The sequence below is a fragment of the Pinus tabuliformis genome, chromosome 1_1 (assembly GCF_031772625.1).
Source record: "Pinus tabuliformis cultivar Carrire ecotype Pingquan chromosome 1_1, CPIR1, whole genome shotgun sequence".
Classification (NCBI taxonomy): Eukaryota; Viridiplantae; Streptophyta; class Pinopsida; order Pinales; family Pinaceae; genus Pinus; species Pinus tabuliformis.
Window position 1 is genome coordinate 470,189,785 of NC_142297.1, and position 17,251 is coordinate 470,207,035.

The 17,251-nt window shown below is 40.4% G+C and overlaps 1 pseudogene across 11 annotated transcripts; it reads right to left on the reverse strand.

Moving 5' to 3' along the window:
* Positions 1-14,482: 14,482 nt before the first annotated feature.
* Positions 14,483-16,999, reverse strand: LOC149213789 (methionine gamma-lyase pseudogene; annotated as a pseudogene). Of its 11 annotated transcripts, none has more exons than XR_016250859.1 (3): positions 16,798-16,999; positions 16,279-16,337; positions 14,483-15,972 (listed from the first exon to the last, which is right to left on the reverse strand). The product of XR_016250859.1 is annotated as a methionine gamma-lyase pseudogene, transcript variant X10 (transcript). The 11 variants fall into 11 exon arrangements; XR_016250856.1 differs by having other exon boundaries at positions 14,483-16,009; positions 16,798-16,998; XR_016250852.1 differs by having other exon boundaries at positions 14,483-16,015; positions 16,798-16,998.
* Between the last annotated feature and the right edge of the window lie 252 nt (positions 17,000-17,251).

Genomic DNA, 17,251 nt, shown 5'->3' on the forward strand with positions numbered 1-17,251 from the left:
ATATAACAAACAGAATTGCGGTGAAAGGTTCATAAGAAGATCGAGGAGCTAATCATGAAGAGAGAAACTCAATAAGTATGATTGTGGGCAAAGATAGTCTTTAAGATGATCAAATTCACAATTCCATGACTTCATGAGAGATGAACATTCCCAACCTGAGTTTGACGTAAGTTATTTTCATGAAGACGAATGAGCTGCAACAGATTTGTGAATTCGGCCATAAGTGAAATTTTGAAAATTTGAGAGATCACACTACGAATACCAAACATTTTTTACATGAGAATCCACATCGAACGAAACCATGTAGATAGATAGATTGTGTGTGAGAAACCATATTTGGTTTGGTTGGGGGGCTTACCAGAGTTGCAAAGTCCTGACATAACCATCAACAGATGTTGAAGTGCTTCAACTCCCGAGCAAGTCTTGGAACTTTCCATAATTGTAGAATCACATTTTGAAGCTTGAACAAGATCATGCATGGCTTGAGGGTGGCTTTGTTGCTAATTTCAAAACTACTCTCCAAATGACAACCATCTCTGTCACAGGTTTCAACAACAATCAAATTGATCAATTGAAGAGGCTCTTCTAATGATGCATCCAAAGATAAATGAATTGTTGAGCTCACATGAGCAAGCTAATTTGACGAGTTGTCTTCATGCAACATAAGAGATGATGAGGGGTGGGAAGAGTCCTGTGTGGTTAGATTGTTTTCAATTTTATCATGGACAACCTCACTGTCTTATGACAATGGAGGAGATAAATCACTGGATGGAGAAACAAAGGATCATGGAGTATCTCGTTGCATGTATATGCGTTGCAAATGGTAGGACACAAGGCAAAGTGAGGTGAAGAGGAAGTTTCAATATGTAAATCTTCTTTGACCAGAGCGCATTCTAGATCTGAATTAGAATATTCTTGAGAAACCGAAAGATCACACGATGTGCTTGGGAATTCATCACGACATACGGACATGGAGTTACCATCATTGGGATGACTACCACCCAAGGCTGGGGATTGATTGTACAGGATGTTCCATCGAGATTAGAAGATTGAGGATCGTTCAAGAATGGAAGCTCATTGTTTTGATGTAGACAATTTTTAAACATAGAGGGAAGATTAATAATATCCTCACCTTTCTATTCCTCTACTTGTATAATGTGACTACCTTGCACCTAATCGCAATTTGATCCAGAAGCTTGAGAATCAAGAGAATGCGAACAACTGGCTGGTGAAGCAGATTGATTAAGTGAGTCATGGTACAAGGAGTCATGGCTTGTAGATGATAGAGGATGGCAGAGATGCAGATCAGATTCGAGACTTGAGTTATGAATGGTGACATCCTCTTGCGGAATGGAGGAGTGAGTCTTCGATGTAGGCTTCCTGAGCCATTCTGGAATTTCCTCCATTGAAGTGAGAGACGGAAGATGGGCTAAGGACATGATGTGCAGATTTCTCAGCTTCCTGATCAATGCAAGGGGCACTCACATCGTGACCGGAAATGGAGGAGGACAAGGAACAAATAGGGTAGTGGGCTCCTCCTCTGCAATCTAATGTGCCTCATGATCTGCAAGAGTTGGGGAGGAAGGGAAAACAGGATGTTCACCATATTGGAAGACATGAACTAAGCATTTAAACTTGTCTCACAAAACATGAGTTCAAATTTTTGTTAGGAATTTCGCAACATAGGTGAAGGAACTGATCAGAAAATCCCTCAACTGATTCATCAGGCTTCATTCTTAAATGATGGATTCTTTCACAGACATATTGGTGGTTATACTTATCGAAAGCTTTATACAACATCCTGCCAAACTGACCGAATGAACAGATGGAAGTAATGGGTAATGTATGACACCATTGTTCAACACGAACTTTGAATGCGGGGGTGATTAATATATCCATGACATCTTCTGAACCTACTTTGTGGTAGAGACATAAATGGATAACTTGAAACAGGTGTTCATGAAAAGTTGATTCACCCTCACCATCAAACTTAAGTTCGGACATGTAATGAATAACTTCCTAGGATTATGATTTTGGGAAGAGCCATTTAAAAATAAGAGATTCAAACCAGACTCTATGTGCATAGCCTGTCGTCTAGCCCTCCTAGTGCCATTTTCTTGATGGTGCTGGAAATTTTTCAACCAAGGGGATCTCCCCGATATGAAGTCCCAACTAGACCTTACAATGTTTGGTGTAAGAGTCCCATCCAGTATAAAGGCCTGATTGCCATAAACTTAGAGATATGCCTTGGCTCTAACTGTTAGCACATGAGAGTGTTACAATGATATCTTCAAACAACAAGGTACATGTGCCTAGTGAGTGCGTAATGTAACTCGTGTCTAGGTTATCTTATTGCAAAGGGCGAGAGTAAAGTCAGCCTCTAAATGAGAGGTAGTAGTACCACTCAGGAAGAGACACATGTGAACCAGAAAAGGTTGTCCACCACCCAGTGGAATAATCCACATCGGATGCGGCAGTCATTAGAACTAAAGTGAAGGTGACAACACGCACACCACCCAGCAGAGTAGTCCAAACGGTTGTGACAGTCGTTGTAACTAGTAAACAAGACAAGTCTGTCTAATGCCCTGCGGAGTAGTCCACGAGGACGAGACAAAAATGATAACGGGTACAACACATTCTCAACAATGTAAGTACTAAAACAACCAAAGTAGTTCAACTATCTTAGTATAGGTTAAGAAAACATGCATTACAAAGGTTTAAATAGTAGTCTTACAAACATCTACAAAACATGAGCGAAAACGTGTTGGCCTTAACAGGCTTCTAAATTAAGAAAAAGTACCAAGACACATATGTACACTATACATCACTAGTCCCAGTGGTGGAACATTGGATCCACTCCTTTCTCCTCAAAGAACAGACTGAAAATTATCGAGGCTATGTGGGAGGAGCCAAGGTGAAAAGTCCTTGCTTATACAATGGGAGGGGTATATATAGCCAAGGGTGATGCTTGACCCTTCTGACTCTTGGACTACCCTCATGACCATTGAACTTCCTATGACTTTTCAACTGACATGACTCTTCAACTTCTTGTGTGCGTCGATTGGAATTTCACTTTACATTACATTCAGTTACAATAGTTATGGCCCATAGTGGTGATGTGACCTTGACAACTCATGACACAACTTAATACAACATTGCTAACATGTTTTGGATGGTTGTGGTGTCCATGTCAAGTTGTTGCGTTGCTAAGTGATGGATGTACTCTCGGGTGTGCTTTTTCTTCTCCTCCGCATGGCTTGATGTTGTAGGGTCTTCAATGGTCTTGGTCTTGCAAGATGGTTCTGTGCATGTGTTCCTTTCTCTTGCCACTTGATGCACTTCGCTTGTCAGTCTAACTGCAACTAAGTCTTCTAGCATGTGTGCTCCTTCTTCATCTCGCCATGATCTATCAGTGTACCTATTCATGCAATTCACTCATGATAGGATGACATCAAATCCAAAACCTCCTAGTCTAGCATGATGCAATGTTTCCATGGTCCGAGCTCGGGACAGATGATAGGATAGGAAGAGGGCCTAGTAATTGTGCACTAAACAGTTCCATGTGACGAGGAGGAGGACTGGTCACTGAGATTGCGCAGAGCACAACTCAGGCTTGGACAAGGAACTCTGAGGCTCAGTCTTCACTGTTTGGGAAAACTACACAGAGGCCATTCAGAGGCAGAATTGTGCTATTAAGGACACTAGTGGCACCTGCAAGGTGGAAAACTGAGGCACACCTTTGTGCAATTTCCAGAAGGAAGACAAGGTAGGACAGTAGAGGAAACTGAGGACAGTTCTACGCAGTTTTGAGAGCAGTGAGTCCCGGATGAGAGAAGTCACTAGGAGTACATCTCTGCTCAATTTCTGGGAGCAGTTCAGGATTAGGTCTCTACACAATGTGGGGTTCCAGCAAGAAAAAAGGAGGCTTGATGAAATTTCTTGTAAAGTGTACAATTCAAATAGGTAGTGAGGCAGTTTATATGCAGTTTTGGGAAGGAAGACAGGTTTCTCTCATCTAGGATTACGGAGTGCCACTAACACGGAGGACAACCTCAAGAACTGCGCAATTCTAGATAGCAAAGCAACACCACTAAGGGTTGACACTGCATAGCGCAACTCAATCAAGGTCTAGTGAAGTGGGGTTGTTCTATTGAGAGATTTCCAGGAAAACAGATAAGTGTGAGAGGCAAGTGAACTTGTGAGGACTCGACATTGTGATCACCCACTTATCATACTTCGACAACATGACAACACTAACCCCCGTGACAATGTAGCAAAGTATGATCCTCTGTGGGACTATCTAGAGTTGAAAGCGACAAGTGCAAAACTTTGTGTGTGGGTTCAACCAATGTTCACATAGCTAAGACAACCCAAACACAAAAAATACAATCCTTAGAAATCACTAGAACAAGATTGCGAGCGTGGAAAAGCAATAAACATGCCAAAAGACGACAATTGGTTAAGCAAGTAAAAGGGAGCAAGACACATAGAGGAAACACATGGAATGGCTTTTAATGCTTGCAATTATGCATGTCATTGAAGACAAAATGATATGACAATGATAAGCATTCCTTAAAGCTACACTAAGAGGTGTATTTCAAAATATGTGCTTTGGCTTTCATACCTGCCCTCCAAGGGTTGTGCATCAGATTGAGTCTTCATGCAATCCTAATCTTCTATCATACCTTGGGTTCCTTGGTTTTCTTATCTTCTTCCTTAGCTCCTTGAGAGTCCTCTAGCATGTCATCCTTCTTGTGATCACTGAGAGACAAATCTATTCAGTTTCGGTGGGTAGTGACTGTTGTGAGATGAGGCCTTGGGAGGACACATCCACGTAGTTTCAGGATGCAAGGTTTACTGAGCAACTGAGGGATAAAACTGCACAGTTTTAGGATGCAAGACACTATTGTAGGATGAGGCCCTGGGAGGACACATCTGCACAGTTTCAATATGCAAGGTAGAATGAGCAGTTGAGGGACAAAACTATGAAGTTTCCTAAGATAGTGAGTTCTGGCTGAGGGAAGGGAACTGGAGGAAACTACTGCGTAGTTTTGAATGCTAAGGGAGGCTGGGAAAATTTCCCCTTGAAGCAAAACAAACTTCCCTTTGCATAACAAGTGATAATCCCCAACCCCAAAGATGACACATATTGTAGAAACATAAAAGCGTGAACGACTCTTAAGATCGAAAATGGGAACTTGAGATCATTAACTTACCAATAAGTGATTAAGGAAAATTTGATCACAGGATCCACAGTAGGCTTTGAAATTTGAGTACGGGCCAAAATTTTGGAGGGTTTTATAGCCACTACAATAGAATCAATGGTCCCCAATGCATTGAGTGGCCCCATAAGATGGGGAAATGTTTTCGAAACTTGGTCCCTAGTGATCCACTTGCCTTGGTGCAGGGGTTGGCCGACTTTGATAGCCTGATATAGTCAGATCCTCTGTTGGAAAATATGCTTAATCTATGTGTCCATGATTCAGTCAGTTGTGGCATGTTCAATGCAATTTGGGTTGAGCTTTGTTAGTCTCAACTACTCAGTAATTTATGATGTGTCCAAAAATGGTGGAAAGTATGACCGAAGATAGTCCACATTGAACACTACGTGCAGGCCAAGGAATGAGGGAATGTTGAGCTCGAAATCATTGTCACCTGCAGCCTTGGTGATGGTGTAGGGCCCATATTAGAGTGGTCGAAGCTTCTGATGGGCTCTAATAAGGTGTTCCTTGTGCAGACTTAACCAAACTTTATCGCCCACTTGAAAATTTTGTGGCACCTAATCCTGATCATGATGTTGTTTATACTTGGTATTGGCTTTATCCAAGATATCATGGACCTACTAGCGAATGTGTTGGATGCGTTAAATAAATCTGGTGGCTTTATCAGCTTTGGATAGAACATGTGCAAATTATGCATGTGTAGTTGCATGAGGCATTGCGACATTAATGGGACATAATGGTTGAAATAACATGCCCATATGAAAGGGGTTGTGGTCAGTTGATCTATGAAGAGCTCTGTTATATTGGTGTTGCACATAGGGAAGAATCTCATCCCATGTTCATGAATACTTGGAGTTGTACATGTGTAGTATGAGCATTATCATCTTGTTGACAACCTCTATCTGGCCATCAGTCTGTAGATGGGATGCATTCAACTTAGTGAGTTTAATGTTCAATAACGACTAGAAGCCCAACCAGAATGTGATTAGGAACCTACTATCGTGATATGATATTATGGTCCATGGAATCCCTAAATGAACCCACACTAATTCAAAGAAGAGTTTGGCAATGTATTCTATTGTGATAATATTCTTGCAGGACTTCAATATAGCCATCTTATAAAATCTATCGATGGTCACAAATACATATTCATTACCATGCTTGGTAGAAGGGAGGCCAGACATATAGTCCATGGATATGGATTCCCAAGGTAGGTTAGGAGTAGGCAGAGGAGTGTACATTCCTTGCTTCTTAATGGTTGGCTAGGTGATGGCATAAGCAGTGCAAGATCTGATATATTTTTGAACATCCTGTTGGAATTTTGGACAATAAAAATATTTTTGTAGTATTGCCACTATCTTCTCGACACCGAAGTGTCATGTGGCCTTATTATAATGTGCCTCCAAAATTAGCTTGGCACACTCACTTGAAGGAACACAAAGATTTCCCAAATAGCATAATAGTCCATCCTGAAGGTGGAAGTCTGAAATTGACTCATTAGAGAAATTTTGAGGTAAAATTGGGCCTCAAAAAAATGTACAATGCAAATCAACTTTATAAGATCCAATAGGATTCAATATGATTATGTCAACCATGGGGGATGATTCACCATTTTTTGAGTAAAATGGTAAAAAGATACAAAAAAATAAAAAAAACCAAAAAAACTACTTTTTCAACACGTATTTTTGACTTATCTCCCTACGATTTTACTCATTCCAAGTGGGAGAACTCTTTGGATGCGGAGTTTAATTTTGCATCCAATGAGTACCCATGTTTCATACTTTCGATGGACCCTACTACACAAAAAAATATGAAATACATGAAAAAATGTGATTGCAATCAAACTTTTGTCATGCATTTCACATTTTTTGTGTAGTAGAGTCCATTGAAAGTATACAATATGGGTACTCCTTGGATGAAAAATTAAATTATGCATCCAACAAGTGCTCTCGTTCAGAATTTGAGTAAAATGATAGGGAGACAAGTTGAGAATATGAGTTGAAAAAGTAGTTTTTTCTTTTTTCCCTCCAAAACTTGATAAGGTAATCTAATCAAATTTTATTATTTTCACTATTGTTTTATAATATTCCTCAGGAGGCCCATTTTAGACCTCAAAATTTCTCTAATGCTCCATCAACAACATTTGTAGCTGGCAGCGAGCTTTGAGTCACTTTAATATAGTTGTGGCCATCCAAAGGTCTTATTCCCGCAAGAGTTGAGTTGTACTCAGTGCCACAACCAGGGGTTGATTGAGGCAGTATGCGACATGATTGGTGCTTCCCTTCTTGTACTTCATGTTCAGATGGAATTGTTGCAAGTATGTGGACCATTTTTAGAAAACTTGCACGATATAGTACATATCCTTATCATAGGTGGGGTACCTACGAATAATATTAAAGGGTGCCTCATTATGATAGGCCACCGGGTGCCCTTGCTGAGTGAGGACCGCACCAATAGCATAATCTGACACATTTGTCTCAATCTCAAATGGTTGTTGTAAGTCTAGCAAGGTGAGGACTGGTGCAAAGCAAAGGCAGTGTTTTAATTCAATGAATGCCTTTTGCTATGCCTGAGACCAAAAAAACTCCACTTTTGCTTCGCCCTTAGTAACTTGACACAAGGGCCAAGTAATATGAGAGAACCCCAACACGAATCTCCAGTAGAAATTAGCAAGGCCCAAGAAGTTGTGAAGCTTTGTCATAGTCGTCAGGGTTGGCCAATCCCGAATGACTTGGATCTTAGCTGGATCCACATGCACACCTTTCTCATCCATTATGTAGCCCAAATAATGGACCTAGTCCATGCCAAAGGATCGTTTCTCCAAGTTGGCACATAGCTTGTGTTGTCGCAGGGTTTGAAGGACCTACCAAATATGTTGCAAGTGCTCTACCCAACTCTTTTTGAAGATGAGGAAGTCATCCAAATATACAACCATGAACGAGTTGGTGAAAGGCTACAAGATGTCATCTATAAGCTTAATAAAAGTCATCAGGGCATTTGTCAACCTAAAGTGCATGGCCAATCACTCAAAAATGCCCTCGTTGGGTTTGAAGGTGGTCTTCCATACATCTATGGGCTCTATTGAAACTTGTTGATATACATACTTCAAATCAATCTTGTTGAAGTACTTGGCCCCTTTGAGATGGTCAAGAAGGTCATTATTCCATTGGATCGAGTATCTATTCCTGATAATGATTTTATTCAGTGCCCGATAATCAATGCAGATACTGCAGGTCCCATCCTTCTTTTGTAAAAGTACAATTGGGCTCTCACAAGGTGAGAAGCTTGGTCAGATGTGCCCTATTTGTAGCAACTCCTGGATCTGCTGCTTGATTTCCTTATTTTCTGGAAGAGGGCGGCCGTATATTAGCCCATTAGGTAGAGGAATTACGAGAGTCATATCAATCTAGTGCTTGACCTGACAGTGCAAGGGTACTCTTGTGGGTGAGGAGAAGATGTCCCTATATTCTTCCATGACCTTATCAAGTTTATTCTGCTACATGTAAGGACCCTTTCCAGGGGCCATGGATGTGGCCACAATCTTCCCCTTAATTTGAGAATGAATAAGAAAGAAAACAAATTTCCCACTTTGGGAGATTTTCAACTACATTTCTTAGCAGAGATCAAAGAGATGGCGATAGGCGAGGCTACCTCTGGTATCTTGTATAGTTTCATGCCAAAAGTAATAATAACGGTGTGAGGCCTAGACTCATACACAACATGACACTTCTATAAATATGGTTTTCCTAATAAAGCATCACAAACTTCAATAGGATCAACATCACATAGCACCTCGTCCATGAAGTGATTGATGTTGTAGGGAAGGCGACTGTTGGTTGACACAGAGATATCATCCTTGGTAGAGCCTTCCGATGGTATATGGTTGTGGGTGTGATGTGGTCGGCAAGCCCAACTACTTAATGACCTCTACTGAGATGAGTTTATTTTGGCTCCCACTGTTGACAATGAATTGTAGCAAAGAATGCTCCACCCACATCTGTGAGTGGAAGAGATGCTCCCCCTCCTCTAGATCTTTGGGCTCAGTCTTATGGACCTTGGTGTTCGCAACTGTGGAACTAGATCCTACGTCAATAATTTTCTTCCCCTTGTCATTCCCCTTGTGGAGTTTTGGCTCAGAATCAGAGCATGCATCAGACTCTGAACCTTTTAGCTAGGCCACCAATGACTACTTAGCGCGACACTCATTTGTGTTGTGAGTGGGTCTCTTGTAGAACTCACACCACTTTCCTATGTCCTTCTTCATCTTTATGGTGCCATTATTTTCTCGTGGCTTTGATGGGGTGTCTTGGGTCATTCCACTTTGTCTTTGTCCTTTGTTCTGTGGTTTGGGGGTGCTATTTTCCTGCTTCGAGTTTGCATATTCAAAGTCTCGCTTCTTTTATTTAAATTTTTGTTCAATCTTGGCAGCATATTGGTATGTTGCACCAAGCGAGGATATGTCTAGGAACTTCATTTCTTCCTAAATGTATTTGTGCGGATATTCACACTACTTGAGCACTAGATGTCACTCAGAGTCTTTGATACCCAATTTTGTGCATAGAGTATGAAAAATATTTGTGATCCCATGCACATCTTGGTCCCTTTTCTGTTGTAGCTCCCAACAGGGTAATATTGTTCCTTGATAACGTCTCTAAAAGAGTTCCAAGAGGGTGAAAATTTAAATACATAGGGTTCCTCGACCATTTTCTCACAATATGTTTCCCAATAGTCCTTGACATGGGGAGCAACCTTAGGCAGTGCAAAAGTAATATTTTCCCTATTAGAGAAACTATGAGCTGAAAAATAACCTTCCAATAGGCTTAACCATTTATCTACAACATTTGCATCTATCTGACCTTCGAAAATAGGGATATTGAAGTTAAATTTTACCTTGAAGGGGGCAATGCCTTTGAAGTGATTGCTGGATGGAAATGCATCGCCGGTTGGCATCCACCGGAGGATTTGGGAAAAGTTATCCATCATCTCATTCCTTTGTCGTTCAAGGGCTTCCTCGAGCAAGAATTCAATGGGATATCCTGCTCCCTCTTCTTTCTTTTATTCAGCCAGGGAGGTTGTCGGTGTTGGCGGGGATGGTTTTGGAAGGGCTCAATTAGTTCAAGTCCCAACTCTGTATACCCCGACCTCGTTGGGCACATACACATAATAACAAAGAAAGAGTAGATTTCTTTGATATCATTGATCCAAATTTATAAAGGAATCAAATGAAATATATATTTAAACATAACACAAAGATACAACGAAAGAACATAACTTCAATTAATTAATAACAAGTACTGAAAATTGTTTACATGCAGAATGGAACAAATAGCTCAGGCGATGGTAGCTTATCTCAGAAAAGAGATGTGACAGCTACATGCCTTATGAATTGTGTTACAATGAGGCTTAGAGGCATTTTTATCATAAAGAAGAAGTGGAAACCCTAACCCTAGGAGGTGAAGCATCAACTATTTTGGGCCTTGTTGGGGTAAGTTGGACTACCAACTTCTTGGGGTTGTAACTTTGGCATATGATCTCCATTTGGTTATCATAATACCTCCTGTCAAAGATCTCCACAAGGAGGCGAAAAGAGAATCTATGAAACAAATTCTAGTAGTTTTCTGGTCTTTTCTATTCCCAGAAAACATCTTTTAGGACCTCAAAATGGCTCCGGAAGTTTAGGACCCGAAAAACTGCAAAAATAGGAAGTTGTGCTAGAATTAAGAAAATTGAAAGGAAATAGTGTTGGGGGTCTAAGTGGAATAGGTGGGTAGCCACCAATATCCCCCTGGATCAAGGCTTGAAGCCATAGTGGACTCCATAGTAACAAAAATGGTCAAAGTGGTGGATGCTTGCTTAGCTAAGAAATATGTTCCAATTCTAAGTGGTCAAATGGAGACAATAAATGATTAAACTAGGGAAACCAGTGAAGCATTCAACATGCATGTGTTAGACTTGACAAAAACCAAGATGATAAGGTTGAGAGGCAATGATCCTAGTATGTAAGGACTAAGGAATAGGTTGAACCCTCCTTGGGAACACTTCGACAAGATGGTTGGAAACATGACCGAAAAGTTGAAAGAGGGCTATGGAAGAATTGGTTGGAATGTGCCTCTCCTAATTTATTTGACATGAAGATATGATGGTCTTCTAGATACTTATGTGAATTAGTGGACTCTACATAAGTTGTTTGTGCAAATGTTGGTAGTGGCCTTAGCAACAACCTACCATCATCTTGTCATTAACCCATAGCAAGGAGGCTCACTACCCAAGGAGTAAGCAATGGAGCCTAATGCACTTATAAGGTATTTCCTTGGTAGAAATGACTTAATAGTTTAAGGAAAATATGGTGATATTTTCTTTATTCAAAATAGTTTTACATAATGACTAAAATGTAGAAGGAAAACATTTTTTGGGTATGGAAGTGCATTATCATGTATTGGATGCAATGGTTGGATTAGCTACCCAACTAGTTCAAGACTTGGGGATTCTAGTGTATAAAAGCATTGTGAAGTTGGATTGAAGTATTAATGCAGTAGTAGGTTAGGGTGGTGCAACACTTAGGATATTATGACAACCTTCTTGGTGGAGCTTGAGTTGCGGTTTCATCAAAATGTAATGGTGGTAATAAAGACATCCAATAAGCATTATTGGTAGAATCTGGGCATAGACACTGTATTCAAAGGATGAATTGGATAGTAGACAATGACATTGCAATTATGGTAATAGCATAAAGAAACAATTCAAGAATTCAATTGTGGACGAGTGCATGAATCCAAGTGACAAAGTTGGGGGGACAATAGATTCTTGAGGATGTTTCTGGGGATGAAAATGACTTTTAGTGGGGGAGGATGTCAAACCCTAGCCTTGAATGGCTTTCAAACACCTCCCTGAGAAAATCACCTTGGTGATCATTAATCAACACAAATGGACACAATAAAATATTAATATCTAAAAGATTTGATTTTGGGTGCCCTTGCATGATGACAAGGCACACTATAAGCATGCATAGCACCCTTGCTTAGACTAGGAAGAATATAGACCTTGGCAATGTACATTAGTTGGGTACACAGAGGGAAACTTGGAAGGGAGCTTGGTAGTGCACATTAGTTGGATACACAAAGGGAAACTTGGAAGGGAACTTGGCAAGGGGAGGCAGTGAAGGCTATCATGGATGACCTCAATCATAGCCACGTACTAAGCATGATGAAGAAAGTGGTTAAGAAGAACCGACTAACTCATAAATTAGTTGGGCACACTTGGATGGGTGCAAATGGTAGTTAATTATGTATACTAAAGTGGGCATACTTGGATAAACAAAAATGGGCTAGGTGCACTTGGATGCACCTTGTCAAGCATGCTTCGGCACACCTTGGCAGGCACACATTTTTGGGGGCATTTAGATGTGCGCACACCTTAAAAGAGTAAATATGTGTGGCACTTACGATGCAACACTATTGGATGTGAACATCAATAGTCAAGTCACATGGGCACAATTGAGTTGGGAAAGTGGGTACTTGAGTCCTTGGAGTTGAAGAGGCTTGCAAATGTAAGGAAAGTCTCATATAAAAAGGAGGATTCCACAATGTGCCAAGGCATCATGCAAGCATTAATCATTTACACGAGAGTGCAAAAAATATTATGTGGTTGTGCTAAGTTCAAGGTTGGTACAACAACATGAGCTTGGCATTGACTAAGTGAATAGAAGAAGAATACAAGGCTTGTCGGATGCAAGCACGTAGTTGTTTCAGGGATTGGATTGGTAATTCTTGTAGGTGGTTGTGCCTTGTGTAATTGTAGTTTGTGAAAGGGTTGCAAGTAGTTGGCATGTCTCCTCTATTGTACATTACAACATTCTTTATTTAAAAATAGTTAAATAGTAAAAGCACCCACCTTGGATGCCACCCATACATTGTGTATTATGTTTGTATTATTTGGATGAATTTAGTTGTGTTGTTTCATGCAATGCATTGTGTTGGCTATGTATTGAAATATTAGCTAAGTGTATTGTAATGTTAGGATGTTTTAAAGTCCCTAGTTGGATGTGTGCTTTATGTTGAATGAACTTGGTTAAGTGGGACTTAGTTGCATCTGACAAACTGTTATTGAAGGGAAAGTGATGGATAGACTTTAAGTTAAGAGGAATAGTATAGTAGATGCATTCTAGCCAAGCCCCTATGGTTGTCACAAAGTAGTGTCATGTGACATGTGACTCAAAGTGCTGAAAAGGACTTGAGAAACTCAAATTTGCAAAGAAAAATTCAGTTAAAATTTAGATTCATCACATCAACCCTGTTAATGCTCTAAGAAGATGAAATGTCAAGTGCAAGGTTGAATCCTTTAATATAATGTATTTTTCCAGACCACAGTCAGCTTCCAACTGCTTGCCACCGAAGATCAATCGTTGTTGTTCAAAAGGGATCCCCTCCTGATCCTTATCTTGGACCTTGTCCATCACATTGTCAATCGCGTCAGAGATCTCCAATCCCATAATAATAGTCTTCCCTGACAGGGTTTTCACAAATAACAACAGGTCTCTTCTTGTAAGCAATTTATGAAATAGTTGTTTGGCATGCTCTGGACTTCAGTGTTTGGCCATCTTGAGCTCGTTGTAATTCAGATTTGGATTCTTAGACCCCTTGAGAGATGGATCGCTGCTCCGGTGTTTTGTTGGATTATTGTTTTGGTGTAGCTACCATCTCTGCATGTGCGACTCTTCCTACTGTAGCTTTTGCAGCAACTCGGTTAGAATTTTGTCAAAACAATTGATAAGCGTCCTCCTTATTTTACCAATTTGTCAATGGAAAAGGTTTGGCCATGAGGGCTTCTTTTTCTCTCTTCGTTGGTGATGGGGGAGGAGAGGATCCCTACTTGGCAGGGAGCACCCGAAACCTAGTGAAACGCCTAACAACAATGGAGGGCTAAGAAGGGGTGGTGCCCTGAATCCTTATTTTGTACCCCATTGTATATTTACATTGCCATGAGTTGATTTAGCAAAGCAATATACTAATAGAAGAGGCCACAGCCACCGTTAAACAACAGTTGGACATTAGAAGATTTTTATACCTTGTGATTCTACTTAAACAACAAATATGTTAGTAGAAGAATGCACTACCATTCTGAAACAATCTCCTTCAAACATTTAAAGACTTTGTAAGCAATGACAGAGCTGAAGCTTTTTATAATCATAGTTGCAAACTTTTTATTGACATACACATCCACATCACACAGCCGACAAAAGAAGGGGAGGAAGCCAAGCAAAAAAACAGAAAGAGAGTGCATAGTGCCACTATTGGTGTATACAACTGTGGTTGCTAGAGAGAACTTGAGAGGCTGAAGCTAACTTTAAACCCTCAGGTTTCCCATCTCAAAAATAACAATGGATAAAAAACACAGTCGCACTACATTCAATTCTGGCGTTTAGAAGGCAGGACTTCAGTCATCTTGGCTACGGCTTTCTCAAATTGGCTCCATTTCTGCTCAAGAGTCCCACTGTAACCGATTGACATCCGAATCAAACCTGGCGAGATCCCTGCCAAATCCCTTTCTTCTTGATTCATTTCACTGCTAGTGCTGCTACTGGAGCATGACATCAAAGTATCATAGTACCCCAAGCTCACTGCCATCAGTCCAAATTGTGTATAATTCTGCAGGTGGTACATAAGCTTATTAGCCGTCTCTTCCGTGTCCATGTCCACACACAGTATCCCTCCATACCCATACCCACTGTTTACCAGGGACTTCAAAAGGGCATACTGAGGGTGATCTTCTAGGCCAGGATAGATAACCTTGAGGCCCAAATTCTTCATTCTGCTTGCATATGTATATGCTCTGTGACAGTGCTCCTTCATCCTTAATCCCAAGTGAGGAAGCCTCTCAGAGATATCAAATGCTACTTTGGGATTCATTGTCGGCCCCAAGAGCATCAAGGCTCCCTGATGGAGATCCATCATGGAATTTATTAGATCTACAGACCCACATACTGCTCCTGCTATAACGTCAGCACTACCACTGATATATTTTGAAATGCTGTGTATAACAACATCAGCACCTAACCTTGCAGGAGATATGATGATGGGGGCAAAGGTGTTATCAACCACCACCTTGACATTTTTCTCATGGGCAATGGCAGACAAAGATGGTATGTCCGCAACTGCCAGAGTTGGGTTTGACATGGACTCAAAATATAAAACCTTTGTAGATGGTTTCATGGCATTTTTTACGTCATCTAGCCTTTGTATATCAACAAAAGTTGTTGTAACCCCACAGGCCCTTGGAAATAAATGTGCTAACAGTGCATGGGTACCTCCATACAGACACCTTGAGGCCACAACATGGTCTCCATGGCTGCACAATTGTAATAACACAGAGGATATTGCAGACATACCACTAGAAGTACAATAGGCAGCTTCAGTACCCTCCAGAGCGGCCATCTGCCTTCCCAAATTCAACACAGTTGGATTAAAATGCCTGCTGTAAATGTAGAAATCACCTTCTGGGCCAAGCTCTCCACTGAACATCCTTCTCATGGTCTCAGGCTGCATGACTGTAAAGGTGGCCGATGCCTCTATGGACATGTTCACGCCTCCATGCTCCCCAAACTCATGGCGGGCATTAGCCAGGCCTTGGACTGGATCAATCCATTTCTTCACAACTTTTGCATTGTATTTGGTAGGAAAATCCTCATCTTCTTCCTGGCAGGTCACTTTGCATGGCAGCACTGATCCCTCCATTGCTATAAATGAATGAACTTCTTAAAGAAACGAAAAATAGCACAACACTGTGAATCTCTGTAACTTCAGAAAACATGATACATTGCGTTTCAGTACTAGATTAATCATTCAAATGAAGTAAACAACGACCCCGATGATCTTTAACAAAATAAAACTCCCCCAAACTACGAATTATTCCAAGCATCATAATAATTTGTTAGCCTCGAGAGCCTAAGTACTGTCTCTGAGTAGCAAATTCAATCAAAGTAATAAGCAACCATAGAACAAAGTACAGCAGCAGCTGCTTCAGGGAACTGATACAAAGCCCTAAAGAATTTTCAACTCACCGAAATGCAATAGAAGTGCTTTCAGTACAAATCCTCAGCCCCAAAACCTGTAATGAGTCCTGCAGGAACCCAAAACAATGTGCAGTGTGAATTGAATGCCCCAAATGAAGAAAAAATGCAAAAGATTTCAATAATAGCATCAACTCCTTATCAACTTCTAGACCTTCGGTAGAAAATCTCTATGAATACGATTCCTTAATTTGAGAAAACAATGTTGCAGTTGCAGAAATTTAAACACAAAACTGGAATTTTGGGCCTCCCGATGCCCAAAAATCCCTATGAATTGGATCTCTAACAGCAGAACTTCAAACTGGGAACAGAATTTTAGGTCTCGAGGGACCGAAAAGCGCCTTAGATTTGGATAATCCAAATGGAGAAATCGATGGAATACTCGACGATGGGACGACCTCCTTATGAATTTGGATTAATAAAGCAGTCTGGGATCCCAGAATAACATTATTATCGATCATGCATGGACTAACCAATCAGAATTATCACTAAATTTAATGACGCTGCTACCTTCTCAAGTGGTGTGGCTTATCCAAAAAGCCAACACGAAGAGGTTGCAGACTGTGTAAACGTGTGAATCTAACTGACAGATCCCAGCGATTTATATCCAGAGGAAACGGGACAAAGCAGATTCCCATGAGAAATGTTAAAAAAATAAATTATAGACTTTATTGACTCGCTAAAGTGACTTTCACTGGAGAAGAAAGCCATCGTGGGCCTTTTGAGAATCTCGCAAATGAGAAGAATGATCACATTTTGAGTGGGGGGATTTCATTAAAGCATATTCCAGCTTATTATACACTGTGTCAATGGAATAACATTGAATGAGTTTTTTATTATATTTAAAGCTTTATATATATTTAAAAAATGGTTTTATTGATACAATGTTGTACCAGGCGTGCTTAAATTTTTATAATGTTTCTAGCTTTAATATTGTTTTTATTGTTAAATGTTTTTTTCCTTA